The 27,560-nt window shown below is 43.5% G+C and overlaps 1 protein-coding gene and 1 long non-coding RNA gene across 18 annotated transcripts in view; both read right to left on the bottom strand.

Annotated features, from left to right (window-relative positions):
- The window catches only part of NCAM1 (neural cell adhesion molecule 1), a 297,404-nt gene that overhangs the window by 195,273 nt on the left and 74,571 nt on the right, over positions 1-27,560 (bottom strand). The gene's annotated exons all lie outside the window — the stretch shown is intronic.
- Positions 1,130-23,138, bottom strand: LOC116661120. The gene is made up of 3 exons (XR_004316875.1): positions 20,137-23,138; positions 11,555-11,560; positions 1,130-1,139 (listed from the first exon to the last, which is right to left on the bottom strand). It is a non-coding gene; the product is annotated as an uncharacterized LOC116661120 (long non-coding RNA).

Raw genomic sequence — 27,560 nt, forward strand, 5'->3', positions numbered from 1 at the left:
GGGTCACTTCTCATTCATCTCTGTCTTCCTCATGCCCAGAACACAGGAAGCACTTGCATACTTGAGAATCAATAAATGAATGAATTAATGAATACGAATGAAGTGTCGTGTGCCAAGACATCTGCTAATACAGTACAAATATTAATCACATAAAAATTAAGCACAATCATCATGTGAAGCTGAAACCCCCTTCTCTCCAGAGGCGAGCCATACAGAATGCCTTCTTGACTTATTATGCAGAATAAGACTGCATAATATTATGTGAAGTGAAGGAGCCATAACAATTCAACTGAATAGACAAACTCTGACTTCTAGGTCCAAATCATCAAAATCCCACATCTGCCAGGGGTAAGGTTCCTAAAACAGTGACCAGATCCAGGTATAGAAATGAGACCCTTTTGGCAGAATGTCTAAATCACTCATAATATCTTCTGTAAGACTGAAGCACTGGCGTTTATACTAGAGATAGAAGATTAAGGTATGGGGGGGACGGTACAGCTCAGGGGTAGAGCGCATGCTTAGCATGCACAAGGTCCGGGGTTCAATCCCCAGTATCTCCGTTAAAAAATCAATCAATAAACCTAATTACCCACCCTCCCAAAAAAAAACCAAACAAAAAGATTATGGTACATTAGATGTATCAGACTATGGAGTCAATCATAGGAATTTATTCTTGGCCTCATGTGTAAAACTGGATGAAAGGAGTGATCAATATGATTGTAGATCAGCATTTCTAAAACTGTCCTGCAGAAGTCTAGATTCTTCAAAATGTTAATAACGTGACCATCAGCTACTATTTTCTAAGGACACCCCAAGGGCCAGGCACTAGTGCCAAACATTTTATACACAAAATCATTTCACTTAATTTTCATAATAATTCTATGGACATCTATTATCAGTACGTCTGCCTTCAAGATGAGGAAACCACAGCTTAGTTATAGAACTTTCCCGAAGTTCCACAATCCAGATGGATATGACTTTAAAGGTAGAGTTGTTAACCACTGCTGCCCACGTTCAAGTGGGTTTTGGAAACCTGACATCCTCACACCCTTCTTGGAGGTTACAGTCTGCATGACCATTATAAGGACTCTCGCAAGTTTCCTAGCAGAGAAAAACCTTTTGACTTTAACACGACACTCCTCAAGCTTTTTCGACTCCAGGAGCCTTTTTTAATGGAGCCATTTGCAACATATCAGGGAGCACAGGTCTTGCAGAATACCACATGGCTTCAGATGGTCACCAAAGGGACTATGAACTCACCGAGGCCAGAAAGGAGAAGGGCTGCTAATTGCAGCATTCGACACGGGTGACAGAGCTAGTGAGGCATTTGTGCCACAATCTCAAACGCCAGGTGACATAATGATAGTGACAATACTCATGAGTTGAACGAAAAGTATTTCCTATTCATGCAATGAGACACTTCGATTTGATCCATGAATCACACAGCCAATTCAAGCAGCCAATGTGCCAAAGGGACAGTGGCAGTAAAGGCTTCCCGACTGGCACTACGACACAAAGCCTGTGCTGTTTTCCAGTCCTTCCACACATCCCTCCTGTCTAGGACCCTCACATTCTTAAAAGAAACCCTGAGCTTCCAACAAAGTAGAGTAGTCTGGGAGATGTAATATTAAGAGGGCTGAGGACAAGTGGCTTTGTTACAAACAACCCACTTGTCAATTCCACTATATTGCTCTCTTATTTATTCAAATTCCATTTACTGACCACCTACTATGTGTCAAACTCTACCTGAAGAGAGAAGACAGCCTTCTCCTCAAGGAGCTCACAGCCTCCTGGGAGGAGGGCAGGATACAGAGATAGAGCGACAGACGTCATGAAGTCCTGTGCAGAAAGCGTGCACCCTGCTACGTGCTCTCTCGCAGCCCAGTTCTTTCTAGAAGGAAGGTGGATCCAAAAAGGCTTCACATCCTTCATCCTAAAATGAGTACATTTACAATAAAGCCTGCCTTCCAAAATCCTAAGGGAAAATGGAGGTTACAGCCATAAGAGGAAAGCTGATTAAAGGAGCATGTAATTTGAAAGTCAGCCAAGAGGTTCATGGTGGGCAAAGCACAGAAAGCAGGAATGGAGATGCTGACAGTCTGGTTTTGATCCTGAGAGACCTTAGCAAAACCCCTGGCCTTCCCTCTTCCTCCTCTGTCGTATATGGATGCAACAGAGATAAATTAATATAATGTGACAGGCAAAGACTTAGGCAGTTAGTGAAGCAAAATAGAAAAGACAAAAAGCTAATTTAAGATGCATTATAACAACTATAACAGAAAACAAATTTATTTCTGTATATAAATAACCTTAATAACTTTACGTGGACTTTTACAAGACTAAAATTAAATTACAGAATTACTTCTTGCCTACAGCCTTTTTTTTTTTCCCACTGAACTGTTCCAAGGTATCTTTACGTGACTTCCTTTTACCAACATTACTTATCTGACAATCCTCAGTCGAATGAATCCACGTCTACATTCTGTACTTACAGGATAAATGAGACAGACGCATTAGGAAAATGAAGGGCCAAGAACCGACCAAATGACCTTTTCTCGTGAATCACCCGAAAATACTTGCATGTTCTTTTTAAAATTATTATCAATAGACTTTTAAAAATAGCTTCTGATTGGGAAGACAGCACAGAGTTCCCACATACCCCATCAGCCTGTGCGAAGCTTCCTTCTTACTGATGTCCTACACTAGTATGGTACGCTTGCTACAATTAATGAACCACTACTAACACATTATCATGAACGCAAGTCCGTCATTTGTTCAGACTTTCTAAGTGTTTTCCTAATGTCCTTTTTATGTTCCAGAATCCCATCCGTACACCTAGTTGTCAGGGCTTCTCACGGCTGCCTTAGTGTCTCAGACTCGCCCTGTATTTGATGACCTTGACGGCTGTTCTGTAGGAAGCCCCCTCTACTGGAATTTTTCTGATACTTTCTTCCTGATTAGATGGGGGTTATGGGTTTGGGCGGGAAGACCACAAGGTCAAGTGCCATTTTCATCAGTCATTTCAAGGCTACCTACTATCAAAACGATTTAGGACTGTCAACGTTGTCCTCGATCACCTGGCTAAGGCTGTATTTATCAGGTTTCTCCATTGTCAAGCTAGCCCTCTTGCCCCGTTTCCATACGGCAGGAAAGAGGTCACCATGTGCATCCCACCTTAGGAGAGGGAACGCATGCCCTCCATCCTTTAGGGGGGATTGTCTCCATGATTTATTCTGAATTCTTCTGCACGTGAAATTTCTCTCTTCTCCCCCATATATTAATTTATTCAATCATTTACTTGCATAGTGTGAACTCATGGGTATTTATTTCATACTTTGGGTTATAATCTGACACACTTTGTATCTTTTGTTGCGCACATTCGTTGCCCAGCTGTGGCCACTGGGAGCTCCTTCAGTTGGCTCCTGTGTTCCGTTGACACACCCCCATCAACGTGGTTTTCTTTTCCTTCCTTCCTGCCTGCCTGCCTTCCTTCCTTCCTTCCTCCCTCTCTCCCTTCTTTCTTTCACCTTCCTTCCTTTCTGGTACTGTGAGATGCTCCAGGCTCATGCTGCGTATTTCCTGCCCCCGTCCCAGCATCAGCCATTTCTCCAAGGACCTGGGCACTAAGATGCTCGTGGCTACTGAGGTATCATTTCTTTTAAGCCCTTTCAGATGACAGAGCAAAGAAATATACGTGTGTTTACGAACCCGTGTACATATACTTCTCTATAAATATTTCTATAAGCAACTGCCTTTATATATATTAAGTAAAAGATTATGTATATTTTTCAACTCTCCAGAAAATTTCAATACTTAGAAGTTTTCTATTTAAAGTGCTTCAGAAGAAAATTCTGTCACTTATAGTTAAAATTTCCCATGGCATCCATCACTGAGTGATCAGTGAGAGTTTGCTGATATGAAATACAGAGCTTGAGATACATCGGATAGCAGTAAGCCCCCATCTCCCCTCCTATAAAGTGGGGACAGCAATGACGTCAACTGAAAAGGATCACTGCGGAATTAACCGAGATAATCTATGTAAATATTCCAAACAGACTCCAACCCACTATAAGCATTTAATAAATGAGAACTAAAATAAAGTTCTAGTTTATGGGAAAAAATTTTTCAAGAGCCAAAGATGTAATGGTATAATTTTTAAGTTTAGACTTCTTTATGTGTGGTTGTCTTATTCATGTTTACCATCTGACTTACAAGTAAGCATCGATTTCTATGTATTATTTTACTCCAAATATACTCTTTGGAAAGATTAAGCCAGCAATAATGTTACTAGTTATGTTGCTCCTGCTGGAAGGCACAAAGCAATTGATTTCCTAATGGGCACCATCACAATCCATCTCACGGAGTGCTAATGGGTTCAAACCAGGTGTCACAGTGAGGAAGAGAGAGCAATGAGACACAGGATTAAATTTCCCCATCTCCCCACTCCATCAGAATGTCAATCAGCCCACCCAAGACGTGCCATTTAATAGAAAGTAGTCAGGGTTCCCACAGAAAATCATCTCAGTTCCTACAGCTAAATTAGAACTGTCTCAATAGTTGGAAGACCTGTCCATATAAATCTGGAATAACACAGCGAGTAACATCTTCCATCTTTTACGAGAAGATACATGACTATCACATGACAAAGAAACTGCATTACGAAGGGCCATGAGGTACCTGTCACACATGGTTGAGTATGTTTCCTAAGGACTAATTTTAAACTAATGCTGATGAGCCCTTAATGCACATTCTGGTGTTCTAAACGACCACTTAGGTATTCACTTAAACTCAATCTGATTTTGTATTTCTCCTACAAGACTATTATTCTAACAGGGTCAGAATGGACTAAAGGATCATGTTTGTGAAGCACTGATCATTTGAGTTTGCATTTCAGCAAAGCAGGCTTATGGTGTCTAAGACGTGCGTGGCTCCTGAGAACTGAGCAGAGGGTGTGAACCCTCCACCTAGGTCATGTCAACCACGCGGGCCCGCTGGGTGCCTACTTGGCACCAGGTGAACTGGGCATCTTGCAGCGATGCAGTTCTTCTGAGGAGCTCAGCATAAGCAGTCTATCAGGAACGCTGAGCGGTCTCCAGAGGAGGCAGAGCAAGGACTAGGGACAACCTGTGCCATAGGTACAATGTCAAGTTGAGACCACACGCTGATGATGGAGGCTTCTGAGCACAATGCTTGTCCAGAATGGCAGGGCCAGCCTAGTCGCAGACAGAGGACAGAGTCTACATCAGAGAATGAGGAAAGCCATCCCAGAATTAACAACAGGCCGCACACAGCGATGTATGAGGATACGGTATGAAGCTCTGCCCTCTGCAAACCCCTCGGAGAGCCCCTGACTGGACCATCCTGCCCTCGTGCTCCACATGGTACCCGGTAAGTTAGCTTGCGTTCCTTCTCTGCTTAAAATGCTCCATTGGCATCCTATTGCCTTCGGAGTGAAATCCAATGCCCTAGTGGCCTCTCCAGTCCCTCAGGCTGCTTCAGCTACATTTGCCTTCTCTGAGAGGCTGCAAGACTCTTTCCTACCTCTGGACCTTTGCACATGCTATTCCTTCTCTCTGAAATTTGCTTCCTCCCATTTTTTACAGGCCTGGCTCCTACTAAACTTTCCATTTTTTACTGTCACCTTGGACAGGTCTTCCCTGATCTTTTTCTTAAGTATCAACACCCCTCCCCCTTCATTAGTCTCCAGCCCAAAACACAATTTGTCTTTTCATGGCACTTAGCATGGTGAAGTTCATTTGTTGATTTATTTACTTGGTTTTTGGTCTGATGCTGCCACTGTGGCATGAGATTCACAAAGAAAGGAAACCTGTTGGCTTGGTCTTTTCACTGCATATCCAGTACCCAGCACATCACAGGCATTCAGGAAAGAGCACCAGTGTTGAAAGCACTATGCTCAGTGAAAGAAGCCAGACACAAAGGCCACACATTTGGTATGATTCCAGAAATGTCCAGAGAAGGCAAACTGCAGAGAGACAGAGCATGGATGAGTGGTTGCCAGGGGCTGGGGGAGGCCATTTCACCACCATTTTTTTGTCTTCCTTCATCTACTTCTGACACTTTGATCAACACCTTGTGAACTCTTCCTTGGTCCTGGAAAAAAAGTCAGAGTGAATAGTAACCATGACTAAAACTGTGTCCAAGGGAAACACTGGGGAACACTGAGGAAATGAAATGCAAAAGATATAGAAACGCCATGTTTCCAAGTATTGAAATTTAAACACAGGAATTTGTAAAATAAAATTTGCAGCCCCAAACATGAGATTGACTTTTTGGACAGGGAAGAATGGGAGGCCTTCTGACTCTCCCATAGTTTGGATCCCACACACAACATAGCCTTTATCAAACTATGAATAATTTAAGCCATGCTTATGAGCTCATAGAGGGAAGGCTCTTTCTAAACCAGCTGCCAAAACTGGAATTCCTGATAAGCTGAGCCTTAAAAAGACATAGAACATTTAAAAGAAATGTACATGTACTTTCTTAAGGACCTGGATTAGGTCTTTAAAGTGAAGACGGCTACATTATACACAAATGAATATAAACATCCAAGTTTAGTTCATAATGCCAAAAAAGAGACACTGATTCTCAATATCCCCTGGAATCAGCCACTACAGCATCATAAAACATGATGGATCAACCAGCAAGGGTGCACATCACAGTCTTGTTAAATATCTTGTCTGAAATGCTTCTGAATTATCTTCTGAAGTGAAGCCACCAAGATCTACAGAACCTAGAGACAAGTACTTTAAAGTCACGGAAAATTTCATCTTAAAAACAATCTTTAAAAAATCTTGAAGTAAAATATTGTAAAAAAAAAAAAATAGAAAAATATTTACATTTTCAACTTCAACCAGACTGTTGTGAGAATCTCATGTTCAGTATTCAGTCTTCTCTAATATGTTCTTACTCATCTGTTCTGTCTCCTAAGTAAACGCCCCCACTCCCTATAGAGCCCTGGTGAGGAAAGAGGTTCTGGCTAATCGTTTCTGTCCGCCCTTTGTTTCCACTGGATTAGAAATAATGTACCATTCATTAAGTACTTGCTCTTGTGCCAAGTGCTTTACATGCATTAGCCCTAAAACCAAGCTTTTTCTCTATTTAATGGGAAGGAACCACCGGCTGTGGCGGAGCACACTTTACAAAGACGGCAGCAACAATACGATCTACCCTTTGCCCTTGTGCAGTGTAGCCCTACCATCCAGAGATGCCTTGACCAACAGAATATGGCAGAAGTGACTCTGTGCCAGTTAGAGGTAAGGCCCTTAACTGATCTGGCAGCTTCTACTTTCTGCCTCTTCTGCCTCTTGGAAACCACCTGTCACATTAGAAGTCACCATCTTGACACTGCCATGCTGTGACAGGCTCAAGCCACCAGGAAGGGCCCTGAAGGATGACCAGCATGTGGAGAGGCATGCCAACAAGCATGGAGGCATCAGAGATGGAAGTGAAGGAGCCGTCTCGGAAGTCAATCCTCCAAGCCCAGCCTCCAAAGATGATGCCATGAGGATCAAGCACAAACTACCCAGCCAAATCCTCCCTGAAGTCCCGACTTGCAAAAACATAAGCCAAATAAAATGGCTGTTTTAAGCCACTAAACTTTGGGCTTATTTGTTACACAGCAGTGGATAACTGTAACACTCTCCCTTGGACCCCTTAGCTCTGGAAGGGTATAGGATCTAAAAGAAGACTTACAGAGATTCCAGTTGAGCTCTCTATGTTATGATTGGCAAAATATAACTTAGCCCCTTTTACTAAGAGAGCAACTGAGGTCCAGAAATATTAAGTGACTTGATCCCAAGAGAGCAGTTAACCCACATGGTACTCATCATGTACTCATGGTACTCATATATCACACTCAGGCAAGTAGGAGAAGAAGCCTAGAACTCAGTTCTCTGGCTGTTTTTTGTTTTCTTGCTGTGCAGACATTCTCCTAGTTACTTTTCCAAGCTGTTTGACCAGAGCATGAAATAACATTAAACGAAATGGAGAACCAAGACTTCAAGTTTAGAAGGGGGAAAAAAATGGCCAATAACAGAGACAGCAGAAGACAGTTCACCAAAGCCATATTTCTAATGTATCTGAACCTCTAAGGGTGAATAATGACTCTCCCCAAATTAGAGTGTCTTCCTTTGTTGGAGGAGCCCACTTTGCTCTCAGTAGCATCAGGCCAATGGCTGAGGAGCATCCCCACTGGGCTGGCTGCAAAAGCAGCTGTGGTTAAGCTGAGGGAGTCCGGGTGAGAGGCAAGAAGCAGCAGAAACAGGTTGGTGACTGGACTCGACTCCTCGGAGCTCCTTTCAAGGTCAAGAAGCCACAGTTCTAGATGTATGGCTGAATCACTCTGCAGAAACTAACACACCACCGTAAATCAGCGACACTTCAACAAAAAATAAATAGAAAAAGAGAAGCAGTTCTGCCCCTTCTGTACCAAACAACTACAGACGAAAGCCAACTCCAAATCCGAATTTAAAAGCATTCAATTTCAAAGGGTTTCATCCAATAAGCCAAACACGCTCCTCAACATAAGAGTCTATACGCTTAGGAACCCAGGAGGAGGCCAGGGCTTCATGGTGTGGCTTCTACACAAAGGAGGGACACATTCTACCTCAGTCAAAACTCCCTCACTCCTCTCGCTCTCAGTGTCCCTCCTAGTGTCCATCCCCTCTCATGACCCTTCCTACCAGGCTCCCTGGAAACCTTTCTCATTGAAAACACACCCCTACCCACTATAATTTACAGAACACTCTCTCCACAACCAGCTTTTGAAGGCAACCACGATCTTCTCTGAGAACAACACTCCCCTAGAGCCCCTCCCAAGGAAATCCACATGTTCTCCCACATCATCTGAACTACAGGACCAGGAAGTGGGGCACAGGACAGCAAGTCTTACAATGCAGTGAACGATGCAATCAACCGCCTATTGAATATCTTCACCCTGGGGACTCCAGAGGGGCTCTCAAACTCAATGTGTCCATAATTGGACTGATTAATCTTCTTCCATGACAAACCTGTTATTTTGGAGGTTTTGTTTGGTTTTTTTTTTCCTTAATTTTTCCAGCTATATTGAGATATAATTAACATATAATGCTGTATATTGCACACAAAATGTCCAACATGTTGATTTGATATATGTGTATATTGCAAAATGGTTACCACAATAAGCTTACTTAACACATCCATCACATCACATAGGGACGTTTTTTGGTGTGTATGCAAACCTGTTATTTTGTATTCTCTGTTTCAGTTGATAAGAGTCTGCCCACTTATGCTACAAATGTGGGAGTGGTCTTTGACTTCTGTCTGCTCCTCACCTCCAACCCATAATCAAGTGACAAATTACAAGAGTTCCCCTCATATATATTTTTTAAACTTATCCTTCTTCTCCATCCTAACACACCCCTGGGTTAGATACTCACAGCAGCCTAACTGGCTTGATTGCATCCTAGTCCCTTCAAATTCAGACTTCCCAGTAGCCAGAGTTCTCCCTCTAAAATACAGCTGTGTAAAATACAGCTGTGTCCTCATCCTTCTGTTTACATTCTCCAGTGGTCCACTCTGCCTGGAGGATAAAGCCTGTTTCTTAACACTGTATCCTGGACCCTCTTATCCCATCCCTACCCATTTCTGCAGTACAACATGTCACCTCTTCCTTCCTCACTCTATTGCCTGTAGCTTTGAGCACACTTCATGCTGTTTCTCACCCCCCACCTTTGCTAATGCCCGCTTCCCCACCACCATATGGGTGCTCACCACCTCCCTCTCCTCTCTGGCACTTCATCTGTTTATCTCTCAGTCACTATTACTTATAATTCAGGTGTCCCTGCTGCTGGGAAGCCATTCCTGACATCTTCCTTCATCTTTTACCACCTGTAAGTTAGGTTTCCTGCCTCCGTGTACCTGTAAGAGACTTGGACTTCTATCACTGTATCTCTAGCACCATCCACAATACTCACTACCAAGGAAATTTAAAGAGATCATGATTTACTCTTTCTTTGTTTCTCTGGCACCTAACACCAAGCCTAGCAATGTAGCAGATGCTCAAAAAACTTTTAATGAATGGATGATTAAATCATTACACGGATGTCTGACTGAAAGGATAGGTCTATATCCGAATGTATCAGTTATCTATGGCTGTGTAACCATATTACACCAATTCAGTGGCTTTAAAAAAATACACATTTATCATCTAAAGAGTTTCTGTAGGCCAGGGTTCCAAGCACAGCCTGGCTGGGTCTTCTACCCCAGGGTCTCAATTACGATGTTGGCCAGGGCCGTGGTGTCATCTGAGGCCTGACTGGGGAGGGATCTGCCATCAAGCTCACGTAGTTATTGGCAGTATCCATTTCCTTGCAGACTGCTGGCATGAGGGCCTCACTGGCACTAGAGGTCACCCTCAGTTCCTTGCCACACGAGACTTTCCAGCATGGCCAGAAAAGACAGACATTACAGTCTTATGTGATGTAATCACAGAAGTGTTATCCATCACCCCTCCTGTATCATATTTATTAGAGACAAGCCACAGGTTCCTCCCACACACAAGGGGAGGGGATTACACAAAGGCATGAAAGCCAGGGGGTGGGAATTACAGGGAATCTTAGAGTCTGTCTGCCACACAAAGATACAGTTTTGAGGGAACTCCCCAGAAAGGCCGTGTACCTAAAACAGCAAGGAGAGGACTGAGAACAGCGAGAGCATGTTCATTACGTGAAAAGGAGTATGTTTATATGCGAAACTTACTGCATAATCCTAACTAATTTTTTCTCTTTATGGAAATGACTTTTAGGTTACTAGAGAATTCCACAATTAATTTTTTAAAAAATTCCTGTAAAGCACAGCTCTGGGTTTGGGGGCAAATACTAAATTTAAAACATGGACAATTTTCTGCTCCTATATTCCTTTCGGCATCATTATTTTTGTAACTGGCTCTTTAGATCAGCTGGAGTCTTCTTAAATCATTTATTTTCCATCCATTTTACAGGGTGTTTGGAGCCCAGGAGGCAGAGCTTTATTTAATATATCTCAATAATTTATAGCCAACAATACACTGAGGGAAATGTCAACCTCATAAAAACTGAAATTTGAAAAGTGAAAAATGCTCAAACTTTCCTCAGAGAAAGAGAAATTTATGAAAATCAGGCAACTCAAGGAAGTATATTAAAACATTTCAAAATATAAAGAATGTGTTTAATGCATCAGCACTTTTTAGACGTGTCCCTATGGCCTGCACCCCATTTGTAACAAAAACAGCAGCCTCTGACTATGTTATGACTGGCCTGTCACTCCTCAGGCAAATCAGCACCAAACGTGGCCAGTGACACAGCAGGTCACCTCAAGGTGGAACACTGTCTCTAGGCCCTCCGACATCCTCCCTTAAAAGGGTCCTGATCTTTTTCATAAATGTTTTGTTTCCCTGGTGAGTGTCTCTCTGCTCCCTCTGACCCGGGGTTAATCACAACAGTTATGGAGAAGGTCCCCAATGCCGGTCAAGAGACTTTATGGATGAGGGAGAAAGAAAAACAATAAAACAAACAACTTCTGACTTTCTACCAAAACGTAAAGCCATCAGCAGTCATCAGCAAAGACCTGGGGACCAGGCTAACCTGGCCTCCAAAAAGCCAAAGAGGGCCACTTCTCTGCAGTGAAAAACAGCCTCTCAGGCCTCTCTTTAGTTCTGTGATCAGGGAATAAGGAGAGAAATTTCCAGCAAACTCTGAAGCCTCTGGGTAATTTCTGAGGTGTAGCCATTATCTCCAATTAGATTTCTGGGGTTTACCCAATCAAATCCAATAGCACCCTGAGGATGCAACTGGAAAAGTAGCTTTCTTCAAGTGCAACCAGGTTGTAAACGATATGGTGAAGGTCTCAGGTAAAGGTTTTGAAATGCTGAGGCTGGGATTTGAATATTACACCCATGAACCTACCAGCCCTGGCATTCAACTGGCTGACCCTGGACTCCAGCTAAGTACCAGAAACTTATGAAAAAGCAGGGAACAAAAGTTATAGAATCAGAACACTCCTCATTCAATAGCTGGGTGAGTTGTTTCACATCTCTGAGCCTCAGTTTTCTCCCCTATGAACTGCCTATTTCACAGACTTGAGTTCATCTTGGAACATCTTTGGTGAGCTTAGGGGAGGAGGAACCCGCCAGGGATTGAAGTTATCTAAAGGCAGGAGAAAGCCAGGCTCACCAACTTGACTCAGGTCGGAGGGAAGCAGCGATTCTGGATAAAGCAGGGCTGCACAGATCCATCCCCAGCCTAGACCTATGGCCTTGGGCTGGCCCAGAAAGAGAAGGCCAGCGTGGAGAAACCAGAGCAGCCTTTCCCAGGGCATAAGCAAGCTGGTCCGGTGTCCTCGAGGCAAAAGCATGAAGGCCTGAGAAAGCAACAAATTCCTTTTCACAGATAACAACGTGGCCTTACTGTAACATCGGCTCCAAGCAACACTGAGTATTTGACAAGCTGGGGATGCAGTCAGCGAGACTCAGCAGATACTAGCTGAGCACTTATACTGTGGTTGGAAGTACAGAGACAGGACCTGGCAGAGAAGGCACCAGAAGCGAAGGCAGAGGTGAAGAGTGCAGAGGGGGGCTCAGAGGGAAAGACAGGGGAGGAGACGTTCCCCAAGGACCCCTGACCAGGTACTTGAGGGGAGTTTTGCCAAGAATGAGATGCTATGGATACAGATCGGGACAAGAGTGTCTAGTATCTTTACTATCATTTTGACCCTCACTGGCATTTTTTTTTTGTTGGGAGGGGGGAAGTAATTAGGTTTTTATTTGTTTATTTTTTAAATGGAGGGACTAGGGATTGAACCCAAGACCCTGGTGCATGTTAAACACACACTCTGCCACTGAGCTATACCCTCCCACTGACCCTCACTGTCACTATATAAGCAGGACAGGCTGGGAAGTTCGAGCCCTTTACCATTATTATCTACAGTGGGAAACCAAAAACGTTTGGAAAATTTTTTTTAAATAAATCCAGATTTCACAAAATTTTCTTCAAAGCAAAGCTGGAGAAAGGGAAAATATTCCTCTGGTTATTGTGAGACAAGAAACTGCTTCCATCATCAGACCAAGTTAAACCGTGCTAATTCAATTTCCTTTTAGTGACAAGTTATGGTTTTTCCCAGCTTGCCTACTCCTGCCTTCCTCATTTGCCAGGGACCCCATGTGAACCCACATCTGTGGGGGAGGGAGGAGGCTGCCGTAAGGCTGCTGCTCAGATTAGGCACGAGATGGAAATTCAAGTCACATTTCATAAAAGATGACTTCTGAGAAATTATTTCTGAGATATACCAAATCTGCTTCCCCCAGCTCAAGAATCCTTCAAAGTCCACTTTAATGAACAATGTTTCCAAGGAGAAGTCCTTTGTCTATTTGTTCTTTAAACAGGGAGCTCGGGTTTTCTTCCATTTGAAATTGCTTTATTGACTCGACTTGTAGCAATTCCCTTCGGTAGGTATCACCAGCAGGTCCAATGCAGCTACGGACTGGAATTCAATTACTGTCAAGTAAACAGCTTGCCACCCACACAGATGCCATCCCCAATGAAGTTACCCTGTTACTGAATTGAACACTTCTCTGCGAAAGGGAACAGAAAAGACCCTCTTATCAAAAGGTGCACCTTGATGCTATACCGTACATAGCATGGTTCCCTGAGCCATACAGACATCGCACAGCTAAGGCAGGGAGGGGTAAGGCAGCAGGCAAACTCAGAACTGCCTCTCAGGAGGGCAGTTTGTAATATGTATCACTATGTAACACATCATGTAATCTGTGTACCACATCATGTAATCTGTATCGCTGTGTACCGCATCATGTAATTTGTATCTCTATGTAATACATAATGTAATATGTGTTAGTATGTCTTAAAAATATTTGTACCTTGACCCAGCTTTTCCATTTGTAGGAATATGTACTGAGAATATAAGTGAGTGTAGAAATCTTCAAGGATGCTCATTGCAATGCAGTTGATGGGTGGAAAAAAAAAAAGAAAGAAAGAAACTAACCCTCAGTGATAGGAATTGGTTAAATAAATTAGTCAATTAAATATTCTGCAGGCATCTTCCAACATTAAAAAATACATTAGAAAATATACATGTAGAAATGATGCTATAGTGAGCAAACAAGCTTGCACTGCAATACAAAAAATTGTAGTTTATAAAATATACGCATCTGCACACACACAAAAAAAAACCTGAGGAAGAGACACCAAAATGTTAATATTACTTATTTTTAGGTGGTAGTTCAATGGGTAATTTTAATTTTCCTCTTGTCTGAATTTATAAATTTGCGATAATAACCATGTATTATTTTTTTAATAATTAAAAAATAAAGTATTTGGGTAAAGTTAGAATTAAAAGAGAACTGAAAATAATCAAGCCCAAGCTTTCATTTTACATTTAGTGATGCTCTAGGTTAGGAGGATGTATCAGGCAAAAAGAAACTCTACCACCAATAAGGGAAGATAACTTCCTAAATCGCTATTCACATTAATGTTACCTCTAAATTAAATGTGAAATTAAATGAATTACAGACTTCTCAAAATACCTCTAACTTAACATGGAACTGGAGCCCCTCTAGAGGAGTTCTTCAGCTTTCCTGGGTCACTGAGACCACCTTTGAGATATCTGATTAATGCCATCATGGCAACTCCCAGAAAATGCACGTGGAGCTCTAATAAACAGAAATTTTGCATGTTGGTTCAGGGACTCACAGAGACCCAAAAGCCAGTCCATGAATTCCATACAGCAGCGTTCTACACTGTGACGTGAAATCACACGACATGGAATAGAAAATGACAGAATAAAGAAGAAGAAAAGGGAATAACATCAAATATATCCTGCATCTATAAAGAGTCAGTAACATTTTGTGAGATTTTTGGCTCACCAAATTATTTTAAACACGTGGCTAAATCTAAAGCATATTCAATGATATAATTTATTCTTGTGTGTGTGTTGGTGTATTCCGGACTGCGATATAAGACTTATCACCGCAGGGTAGAGTTCAACAGTAGGAAAGTGATCATCCGGGATGCCCATTACTCCAGGTTAAAACAAGAAAAAAAAAATCTTGCACTCTAAGGGAAAACAGCATGAGGGTGATTGAACTAAGAACCTAACTACACCCTTTGGAGGAAATCAGAGGAAAGAGTGGAGTTTCTTAAACCTCCTATAAAAAATTATCTATTGCTGTTTGGAAAAAAACAGGAGTTAAAATTTGGGGTCAGGGCCTGAGCAAGCAACAGCTTTGGATTCTTTCTGATCTATGTTCCATAAGTATTTAAATGGTTTATTTTAAATTATAATTTATTTACTACCATTAAACATGGACAACATTCATTCATGCTGCTACTTTGATTTCTGTGAAGGTAAATCATATCCAGCCACAGGGAAACTCATTTTCTCTCTCTCTCATTTTCATTCTCTGTCTCCCTCATTCATCCCCTCTTCTCTTTTTCCCAGAACAGAGCAGCAGGCTAGAAGTGGAAAATTTCCACCAAACCGATTGACTCTGAGACATCCAGACCAGCCACAAGGAGACAAATGTCTATTTCAGATTGTCTGCAGTTCATGCCAAATGCCTGAACCCAATGGATCTTCCATCAGAAGGGTGGGTTCATGTTCCATTAAGACAACTGATTCAGTCAAGTTTTCTCTCACATCTGTTTCAGCACAAGTCACTGAATAGCCCTCAGACACTCCTTGTCACCAGGACAGGCACATAGCTCTTTAGTTTTATGGGAAGCTCTCCTAATGGTTTTAGTTCGAGCTCAGGGGAGTGTGGAAGAGGAGGAAACTGGTTCCAGGTCGGGGGCCCTCCGGGAAAACCCCTGCTATTTGTCTACACTCTTTCCGAGCTTTAACACCCAGGCCTACACCATCTGTGGCGGGAAGGTCCCAGGGAATCAAAGCTGAGGCCAAGGTCACCTTCAGCACTTTTAGTGCTTCTGTTCCCTTCCCCGGGTGCTCTCCAAAGAGTATTTGCAGCAGGGGTCATCGCCCTACATGAACACGTGGAAGTAGAAGTAGAATTTTAGGCATTAAATTATTGGAGTGGAGATGTAATTATTATTAATGCATTACAGGTGGAAAGCACTCTCTTCGGTATCTGAAGTCATGTTACATTAGCTACTGTCTGGCCCTGACCCATGAATTTCAAAGGCATTTCCAAATAAAGGAAAAGAATTTTCAGGGAAGAAATTATCTAAGGTCAGTAAGAATCAGGCCAGAGATGAATCACAAATTAGGGTGAAGGCCAGGGAGCTAGTCATAAGATCCTTTTTTTTTTTTTTTTTAATTGAGGCAAAACTCATATTAACACAAAATTACCCATTTTAAAGTGTACAGTTCAGTGGCATCTAACACAATACTCTGCCATCACCGCCTACATCAAGTTCCAAAACAGTCAGCATCAGCCCCCAAAGAAAACCCTGCACCCATTTAGCAGTCACTCCCTAACCCCAGGATCTTGAACTCAGAAGCAGATCTGACACTGAGAGGCCTGTTCACAAAAGGTCTAAGCTGAGCATAAATGTCAGGGCAGGAACTTCTCACACCTCCGCCATCACTATCCTCAGCTCACAGGGGAGGGTCCATAAACATTGCTGAAGGAATGCTGAATGACTGGGAACCAAGCTGAGTAGCTAACGACTTGACTTGCTACCAAGCCAATGAACTATTAACCTCTCTCTGCCCACCCCCCAGACACTGAGCTAAGCCAGGCAATCGGTTCTAGAATCTAGAGATCTGGAGGGGGCTTAACTCTTACCTGCATAGTTAAGAGTAAAGAAGGGTCAAATTTGAAGATAAGAGGCTTAGCGAGCACTTCCTAAGTGATGGAAGTTTTATTCTATCCCATTTAATCTCCCACTGGGACACCTGAAGCTTAGAGGAACAATCTGTGTGAGGTCACTCGGCTAGAGAGAAGCAGAGCTGGAGCTGGGGCCTGAGCAGTACAGCACAAAGCACTTGCCTTCTAACATTAGACTGTGGCCATTTTACAGATGAGAAAACTAAGGCTCGGAGCAAAAGCAGCAGGAACGCAGGGAATCAGAGATACTACAGGCTTCAGGATACTTCAGCATCAGGATGGGTGAGAAAGCTGCAACCAGATGGGTGAGTTTACATTCAAGTCCAAAAGGGAGGGTCCCCACTCTTCAGCAACGCAAACAGGGGCAAGGTTCCATTTCCGGGGATACTGCCAAGTTTGTACAGATCGTATGGTGCACCCAAAGGTATTAGCAGAAGGCAAACCTGATCTATGAAGTGTGCACAAAACCCACTTACATAGTAAGTAAAGTAAAAGTTTAAGATCACTGTCTAACCATCTACATATCAACTGTCTTAAAAGCTTTCCATGTTTCTGTTAAAAAGAATATTCTGAGAGCAGATGTCAATCATAGCATATGGTCTTTTTTCCCTCCTCAACTTTTTAGAGCTGCTCGGGCCTGTCTCAGGGAAAGTAGAGGACAGAGTGGTCAGAGTGCCTGGTGGCTGAAGTCCCAGTGACAAGTCCTCTGAAGGAGACACTGCTCTTTGCCCACTTTCAGACATGGAACCTGAGGCCCAGAGAGGTGTCCCGCAGCCAGCTGGCACCTTCGGGGACAGCAGCTGTGGGGGCTGGTATGTACGAGAATTAGTGTAACCTCACAGGACCCCGTGCGGCCTTCCCGGGACAGACCCCTCCCCCATGCCCTCCTGCTGTGGCTCCTCTCTGAAGTTACCCAGATAGTATCTTGTGCATATTTCCTGAATTGTTCAATGCTAAAAACCACCACCAAATGGAAGAAATTAACTACGTGATGATCGTGAGCACATGGCCCCCAGACCTCCTGGCATCTAAGGATTGACCACCATCAGCCAGTTGGAGAATTGTGCACAAACTGATCACACATCCTGGGGCACCCCTCCTCACCTGGACTCTAAAAATGCTTTGCTGAAACCCTCTGGGAAGTTTGGGGTCTTTGGGGGCATGAGCCACCCCGACCTCCTTGCTTGGCCCTGCAGTAAACCTTCCTCTGCTCCAAACTCCCATTCAGTTTGTTTGGCCTTGTGGTGTGTCGGGCACACGAACTTGTGTTTGGTAACATTACGAGAAAGTCAATGTGGAGGTGACTTCCGGGACGCCAGGAACACTCTCCCCCATCACAGAGCCAGTGCAACAGAGAAACAGTCCCGTGACCACACTTCCGCTGGAAATTTCACCCCCACATGGTGTGGCCTGGGACACGGAGGTTCTATTATGCTGCAACTCGCCCAGTAAGGCCTTACATATTATTCCTATTTGACATTTGCCTTTCTGTATCGCTTTATCTGGGGTTATAATCTTCAGCTCTTTGAAAAGATTTTTAAGTGTGACTTGACTTTATTTCATTCTTGTTTTAAGTGTGAGTTTACTCTTCAGAGTGATTTTATTACACATACGATCAGACTGTCCTGAAGTAAATAAACACTCAATTAAATAAATAAGTAGACTCTCACAGGAAAATAGGCTTCACTTTGTTCATCTATTATAATTCAGGAAAACCACGGCACAGTGCAACTGTGAGCTCCCATACCACGAGCCGGGCAGGGACCATGCGTCCCTGTAAAAGCACCAGGAGCATAAAGTCACAAATCTCCCAGGTGCTCGGGGCCACCGTCTACATGGATCGCATGAAAGTCTAACAGATACAAAGCTTAAAAGATGAACTTTAACAGCCAATATCTTTCCACATCTGTGAACTGCTCTCTATCTGTCCATCTGTCTGTCTGCCTATCTACTATCTATCCATCCGTCTATCCATCTGTCCGTCTATCTAATCTATTCTATCTACCTACTTATCTACCTATCTATCCATTCATCTGTCTATCTATCTATCTATCTATCTATCTATCTATCTATCTATCTATCTATCTATCTATCTACCTACCTATCCATTCATCTATCTGTCTATCTATCCACCTATCTATTCATCTATCTATCCATCTATCTATTCATCTGCCTGTCTATCTGTCTATCAGTTTATCTGTCTGTCTGTCTATCTATCCATCTGTCTGTCTGTCTGTCTGTCATCTGCTCTGTTGCCAACATAAAACATTTAAGACTGTGAACGGAGAACTTCCCAGCCAGGGAGGTATCTTTGGCCCTATCACTGAAAAGCGTCAACTCCTGTTAACCGATAGCTGTCAAAGCAAAGTTCCAACTGAAGGTGACTGAGAATTGTGTGTAAACATTAAGCAGAAATGAGAGGTTCTGTGTGCCTTGGACCAGTGGGGCTGTGGTCATGCCAGCGTGGGCCGGGGAGGCAGCGCAGGATAATGGTTTGGAGTGTGGGCTCCAGCATCTGGCTGCCTGTGTTCAAAGCCCCGCGTCTTCTCTTCCCAGCTCTGGGCTCTAAGCGAGTTACTTAACTTCCCTGTTCTTCTCTTTATTCTGCTGTGAAACACGGTGATATTAATATCAACCCCCTGGCCTGGATTAGGTGAGTCACACAGCACCTGGCATTCAGTAATGCGATTATTCAGTCTGCAGATCATTTTATATCTGGTTCTTCAGTAGCACTCAAATCAGTATAGACTAATGAGCACTCTCCTGATAAATACTCAAACTGTGCTGTCTTTTCCACGTTACTTTCCCCAAGCGCCATCAGAAGCGATGGGCTAGGTCTTTAGAAACAAACCACGATTCATCTTTTTTTCATAACTCACCTACAGCTTTGAAGCTCTCCCCTTCTCAGTGCAGAGCTTCAGATGACAGAGCTTCTAACACTCCCAAAGCCGATCAGCAAATAACATAACACAGTTAAAAAGCCAGTGTGAAAAAAAAAATAATAAAACATCTTTTATTCAAAGAAAAATTTCCTTGAGCTGAGCGCCTTCACTCACGGCGAAGAGAGAAGCATATTTTTATAACACGCTGGGCCTATTTTAGCAGACAGGATGAAATAAAATAAAAGAATTTATCCAGCCTGCATCTATCATCAGGGGAGAAGAAGAAATATTATCGCTCTCATTTAAATTCATTTGCGATATATTTTTGTATCAAGAGGTATAAATAATGCATGATGGCATTTCAGAGCCTCAGATTCATGCTCCAGTGTGTTCTATTACCTTACATTCTCTAGTCACAATGTGCAGGGCTGCTTCAGAGGGAAGGATGGGGAGGGAACTGCCTCTCCCAGGGCTCCTATGTGTCTGAGTGAACATCCTTCCTCCCACCAGGATCACCTTCCCAGCAGATGCACTGCGATGTCCTTGGGAAAGGGTCTCATGGCCCCGCGATGATTCCAGTCACTGCCATTCCCCAAAATGGCCATCTTCTCTCCGCCCAGGGGAGCCAGTACCGCAGAGGAAGTCTCCCAGGGCTGCTATGCCTACTGGGAGGGGAAACAGACTTCTTTGCCAGCTACTGTTTCCTAAGAAAATACTTACACAATAAGCAAACTGTGATCTTCCTCTCGTGGAAACATGTATGCCTTTATTTCATATCTATTTTAAGAATACGCTGACACCAGAAACGTTTTAGCTCAAAAATTTACCACCCTGCTTGTCCCTTGTAATAACAATGGGAAAAAGCTCACAAACACATTTTGTTGCTAAGTTCTACAAATCACATTTGACAGCCTGTGTTTGTGCGCACGCATGCGCGCGTGTGCGTGTGTGGAGGAACAATCAGCAAAGGAAAATACAGCACGGTGAAACAGCTAAAAACAGATTGCTCTCTCGTCTTCCCCTAAAAGTGAAGGAAAGGTTGGTGGGTCCATCTTGGCGTGTGACCATGTCCTTAAGAAGTTATTGATCCAAAGATGTTCAGACAATAGTCTCTTACAGAAGAACGAGAGAAAGAGCAGGCAGAAAAGAAGGAACCAGAGAATATATTCAATAATAATCCTTGCCTGAGATCCTGGTTTAGGGGAGAAAACTGATCAGACTCGGTCAATCACTAGGGGACCCAGCAAAGCCTTGTTTCATTTAAACAGACTTTATTGACCTTGGCTGAATACTGCCAAAGCTAAATAGCATGATGACACTATCGTCATATATCGTGATCGGTATCATTATAGCACAAAATAGTGATGCTCAATAAACCTGAAGTGAACTCTTAAAACAGGACAAATACTCGAAATCGTCTAGATCACATTCAACTCATACAACCATCTGCAGAGCACCTGCTGGGCGTGGGCATGATGCCAGGCCCTGTGGGGGTCTGGAAGCTGTGTTCAAGGTGGACCCTGCAGGGAGGAGAGGGAGAGGGGTCCTGAGCACAAGGCAGAGAGCTGAAGGGCTCATAGTGACGTGCAGACTCTGAATGTTTGCCACCAGCTGGAGAGATCACAGAGGCATCTTTAAAAAGATGGTATTCCAAATCCACCTTCAATTAAAAGTAAGATTTCAAGAGGCACAGATAGGGAAGGGGAGAGCAGGAGTTGGAGGAGAAAGTGTTCTCCACTGGCTGTGCACAAGCACATCGTGCCTTTGTTTAAAACCCTGTCACCCATAGGGTGGAGTAAAGCCCCCCCTTGATCTCTCCCCTCTCCGGCCTCCTCCCTACTGCACCACATTTATCACCCCAGGAAGGAATGGTCTGCAACTCCCTGGGGTTTCTGTTCTGCTTCTCGCCCTCATGCTTTTGCACACATAGGTTCCTCTTCCCAGAACGCCTGTCTTCCCTCTCCTCCCCTCCCAGCTCCCCGCAAGCCCTGGTCTGCTCCAGAGTCCTCCCGACCCTACAGCAATGAATTCAAGCTCGGGTCCCTGGGCACAAGCATCCCCATCATCTGGGTAGAGTTAGCTCTGACCTCCTGATGCCCGCTGTACCTTGACTGTACTTTCTGGTTGACTGTACACCTTGACTATATCAAGAAGCCCTGGCTGGGGGCGTGGGGGGGTGGGTATAGCTCAGTGGCAGAGTGCACGCTTAGCATGCACGAGGTCCTGGGTTCAATCCCCAGTACTTACATTAAAAAAAAAAAAAAAAAAAGCAGCCCTGGCTTCTGCGGGGTATAAAAAAAAATGAATTTCTATTTTCCCATCATCACCTTCAGCTCCGCTCTGTCAAATCCCCCTTTCCCATTGCTTAGCTACATCTGCCACAAGCTCCAGAACTTTCCCAGCACGCCCAGAGACTAAAGTCAGTCCACTCCCATCTAGAAGGCCACTTTAAAGCTCCTCCCCTTCCCTCTTTCAGTGCATGATGGGATGAGGACGCTCTCCTAGACCAGCTCCTGGGTGGGGTGTTGGCAGAGGACAGGGAGGTGGGAGTTTTGCACTCTTCCTCCCTTTCTGTCTGAACCCTTCTGATATTTGGGTGAGGGAAGGGTAGACCAAGACACACAGAGTCTGGGAAGGTGGGAACCGGGCAACACGACAGGGAACAGATTGGACATCCATCGGTCACCAGGTCACATGACCACAGGCGGAGATGCTCCAGGTTGACCCACCTCCTTAAGTGTTCAGAGTGATGTTATTACTGTTGTTTTAAATGGGGGGGGAAACAAATCTTAAAAAAAAATTTTTCAAGGACACAATAAAAGGGCTTAATAAGAGGAGACTTAAAGATGTTTATACCTTCTCTTTACATTTCCCTGTTACACTCTAATGAATCGGTTCACAACTGGTTCGTATAAAGTAGTCAGAACAAGTCTGACGACAGCTTTCTCCATCACATAACCAAATTGTCAATTTGTTGTACAGTAAGCCACTCTCCCAGCTTCACAGTATACAACAGCACACGCCCCAACGCCACAACACAAAGAAACATCTCCCTCCAGCATTCTTCACGTAAGAAGAGTTTTTAAAAAATGCTTTAACACAACCACGATAGCACACGTAAAGGTACATATGGGGTTATGATGATCATATCCAGTTCGGGAATGAAAGAATAAGACAGCTCTGGAATCCTGCACCTAGGTTTGTTTTTTCAATTGTATATTAAATGTAAAACATGTTTTATAAAATTTTTTCGGGGATTAGTCCACAGCTGACTGAAACCTATCTTACCATATATTCTGCACCAATGACTACTGTCCTTATGGCTGGGAATAGTTTAAGACAAATTTATGGAAACCATGTCATGCTATTTCCTTGAACATTTAAATTAAAAACAAAAGCTTATATATTAATTTGTGTAATATTAGGAGAATCATAGTTCGAAAAGAAAGAAAATGTCTTACCTGTTGTAAAATAATAATACAAGTAGAAATGCAACAGCCAAACCATCCAGAAATGTTATTCCAGCCAGATGATGGGGGGTGAGGAGGGAGAGAAAGAGAGGAAAAAAAGAAGTCGTGATCAATAAGAATATAAAATATTTCATTTTCTAAACAAACAAAAATTCATAATAAAATGAGCATCAACAATCATTCTATAAAAGATGAAATAAACTCTAGGACCACCATTTTGCTGTATTTGTTAGTTTCTCAATACAAATAGAATTATCCAACATAGAAAAAAATTCCAAACAGAAATTAGTTTTATTTAGATGACAGAGCAATTTGTTTAGAACTACAGGCCACAAGCCTAACCCTGCCCACCACGTGTTTTTATAAATAAAGTTTTATTGGAACACAGCCACTCCCATTTGTTTATGTATTGTCTGTGGCTACGTCTGTGATACAACGGCAGAGCTGAGTAGTTGCTACAGAGTGCATAGGACCCGGAAATCATAAATATTTACAATCTGACCCACTACAGAGAACGTTTGCCGACTCCTGTTTAGTAAGAGTAATGATAAAACTATTCCTTTACCTTTTCCTTCTCAGACAGTTACATCCCAATCAGCCCTGACATGTGCTGTCCAACATGGTAGCCACTAGCCATGTGTGACTATCACACCCTTGAAATATGGCCAATCAAAATTGAGATGTGTAAAATACACACCAGAGCTCAAAGACTTAGTAACAGCAACAACTGAAAGTTAAAATACTATTAATAATTTTTAAAATACTGATTACATGTTGAAATGATAATACTTTTGATATACTGAATTAAATAAAATGTTATTAAAATTACATTAAAATTTCAGGCATTTCTCTTTTTTTTTTAATGTGGCTACTAGAAACATTTTAAATACATATGAAGCTCACATTTTATTCCTATTGGACAGGGGTGGCCTAGAGTCAAGGACAAATACAAATAATGTAAAACAAACAATGCTCTGAGAACTAGGTCTTTCCAGGATCTGATCCTAAAATACCACAATTCAACTGACAATGGTGTGTAGGCTATACTCCTAGGACCGAGTAGCAAATGACAGATAATTGGTCTGCTTTTCGGTTTGCTTAGTAATGGAATTGCACAAGCTTCTCTGGAGAATCTCGTTCTTGAGATGGCTTAAGAAATGAGAGAAAATGTTCAGTCACTGGCTCCATACAGACCCAGCGTAAGTTGTTGGGATCAAAGTGTCTGGAAGCAAAAACTTTCGGTGAAGGTCAGTTACATCCTTCACCTTCCCCTCTTAGGTAGATAAAAACAATGTAAGCTCTCACCTCCCCCAAGTTCGCTGCAGCATGTAAGTAAATAAGGAGAGGTGAGAGGGAAGAATAGAAAAAAAATCAAGTTCGTCTTAATGTGTATGTGGCCAAATGCAAAAACAAATTTGAACAATACAATCTGTCTTACATAATTCATTGTTATTGCAACTCCACACGTATCCTGCTCAACATTTACCTCACTTAATATCCAAAGGTCATTAGATACAGATTTGTTTTTCCATCAGTGAGTTTTCCCTTTGGTCAGGCATATTATTTCCATGTTAGTCTACGTAATACAATTAGACAAACTGATGAACATTTACACGGATGATGACTAGTCACCCATCACATCCACAGTATTTGTGAAATATAACCACTTTCCAGAGGTAAACATCCATTTCTCCCAAGGCCACACACACAGCCCATCACATGAGGCATGGCTATGATGGAAACAGGCTGATTTTCATCACTCGTGAAAGCAGTCTCATGACTCAAGCACCAAGTAACTGCCACGGGGCAGGCATGGCAAGAAAAGGCGGGAAGCAAACATTTACCCCCCTCAGCATCTCCATGAGGTTTTATAAATTAAGCTATTTCCAATGCAATGGAGCAATGGAGGCCAAACCCTAAGGTTCTTCAGGGAATGAACTGAAGTCCAAGGTTCCCTATGCGCTGGTTAGAGCTCCCCCAGGGCTTTCTGTTACGTTTCAACTCTCCAGTCACCAAACTGCTATGGACCCCAAGCCATGCCGGTCCACTTTGCTGGATGGTGAGGGATACAGGGGTGGACATAAGCCAGTTCTTCTTTGCTCTAAAGATGCTTAGAGTCAAAAAGGAAATCAGATGAGCACAGAAAGAAACAGGATGCAAGGCGGAGAGAAGAGAAACAACGCACTAGGGGCCTTCACAGACGCGACCCTCCCTTCCTTTTCAACCAGAAGAAATTCAGCGAATTCCGTGGAAAGGCTGACTCGAGATGAAGACTGACGAGAAGGTTCTGTGGAGAGAGAATTACCTAAAAAAGGCAAGGAGGCAGAAGCGCAGTGGGCACGTTGGAAGAATGGTAAGGAGCACACCATGGCTGGAACATGGATTTCGGGATCAGTGACAGAGAACTCGAGCAGCATGTTGGAACTGGGTCATGGAGAGCGTGTCCATGCTGGGCAAAGAGACCGGACTTCATCTGGCAGGATGGGGAGAATCACGCGAGACTCGGAATCGGGAGAAAGATGAGATGGTGAAAGACAGGAGGACACGGAGCCCTGGGCTGGGCACCCCGAGGCCCCCCGTCATGGGGGAGCACTCCCACCGCAGGGGTGACGCTGGCTCTCTGGGACCAGGTTTTGTTATTTTCTCTTTCTCGAAGGTGGGCTGGAGCAGACGATCTCTAGATCCCCACCTGCCCTAAGAATAAGTCTGCGTCCAGGAAGAGAGCTTGTGTGTTTGGGAAAGACGGATATGGCATCAGTGCAGCCCCTAGGGGAGCCGAGGATCAGGAAGGAGGTGACAGGGACACACGGACATGAGAGCCCCCTTCCTCGTGTGTGTCTGAAACAGAAAGAGAAGGCAGCATAGAAATACCTGAAGCACTGAGAAAAGAAAATTCTATTGGGCTTATTTACTTAATATATTGGTAAAACAGAAAGGAAGGGGTCACAGATGATTGTAAGGGTTGGGGTCTGGGACTCACAAGACCTGCACCCTCAGCGATTCGACTGAAACTAATAAACTGTCGATGGGCAGACACTGTGCAGGGCAAGGGTCTCGTTGATGACTAAGACAGGGTCCCTGTGCCAAGGCATTTCATTCCGGCACAAGTGTGAGGCTGCTGCTGGTTTGCATTTCTGTTCCTGCTCTGGTATTACTGTTTGTGGGGAGAACAGAGGGAGAAGACGGCCATCTCAGCCTTGGACTAGACCCCTGACAGCCGAGGGCAGAGGGCAAAGCACTCTGAATTCACAAACCCAGCTCTCTTGCCTTATTCCCTGCATCACTTTGAGCAACTCCTGGAACCTTTCTGAACTTCAATTGCTTCATCTGTCAAAGGCGGTTGACAACACTGTCCTTCGTGAATTATGAAGAGGATTGGATAAGCTTACATAGGTGGGAGCACTTTGTGAATCTCAAAATGCCTTACGAGTGTTACCTGATGTGGTGGTTCATTGTCAGGTGCTGGTGTGACATCCAGGTAGCCAATAAAAATGCAGATATATAGATGGGGAGAGGGGTCTAGCTAAAGATAAGTCTGTATTAAGACAGTGGTTACATTACTAACTAAAGATAAGTTTGGGTTAAGATTGCAGTTAAAGTCACAAGGACAGATGGAAAGGCTAAAAGAAGAAGCACAGTGAAAAAAGCTGAGAGATAGACTTCGAGGGACGCCTGCCTTGATGGACTGGAGGAAGAAGAGAGTCAAGGGAAAACAGGAAAGTGTCCTAAATGGGAGCATCAGAAAAAACACTGGGCTGGGAAACGCAGGCTCTCCCACTTATTGATTATTTGGCTTTGGGCAAATTATTTAAGCCGATCGTCTTCGGAAGTACCACTGGGGCATCAGAGATGAAGAGAAAAACACCAGAATCTCAGCCTATCTCTCTAGTGTCAATTTCCTCCAAAGATGTGAGGCTGGGAGAAGCGAGGGGGCATTCAGCAAGGTAGGATGAGAACAAGAAAAGTGAGGACTGTGACGAAATGCAGAGAGCCCTAAGGAAAGAGGGGCTTTCAGAAAGAAAAGGTGGTCAGAAGTATCAAAGAATGTGGCAGTCAAGGAGGACGAACCCTGAAACAGCTGCAGGACTGAGGGATGGAGGAGTCATCCGTGGCTTTGAAGAGAGATGTCTTCAATGTAGAGGGGACAGAGGTGGATTGCAAAGGATGAATGGAGGATGGGAGGTGAGAGCCGAGGGAACATGGGAAGGAGGAGAAGATGCAGAAGGAAACAGAGGAGCTGACAACTGGTTCGGGCTATGGCATGGGGGAGATGCAGCGTTTTCAGGGAGTAGAGGGATAGAGCCAGAAAAGCCGGAAAGAAAGGAAAGCTGATGGGTCGGTTACTGAGGAGTGGGGCGAAGGGCTCGTGTG

Source organism: Camelus ferus, chromosome 33, assembly GCF_009834535.1.
Source record: "Camelus ferus isolate YT-003-E chromosome 33, BCGSAC_Cfer_1.0, whole genome shotgun sequence".
In the NCBI taxonomy this organism is placed as follows: domain Eukaryota; kingdom Metazoa; phylum Chordata; class Mammalia; order Artiodactyla; family Camelidae; genus Camelus; species Camelus ferus.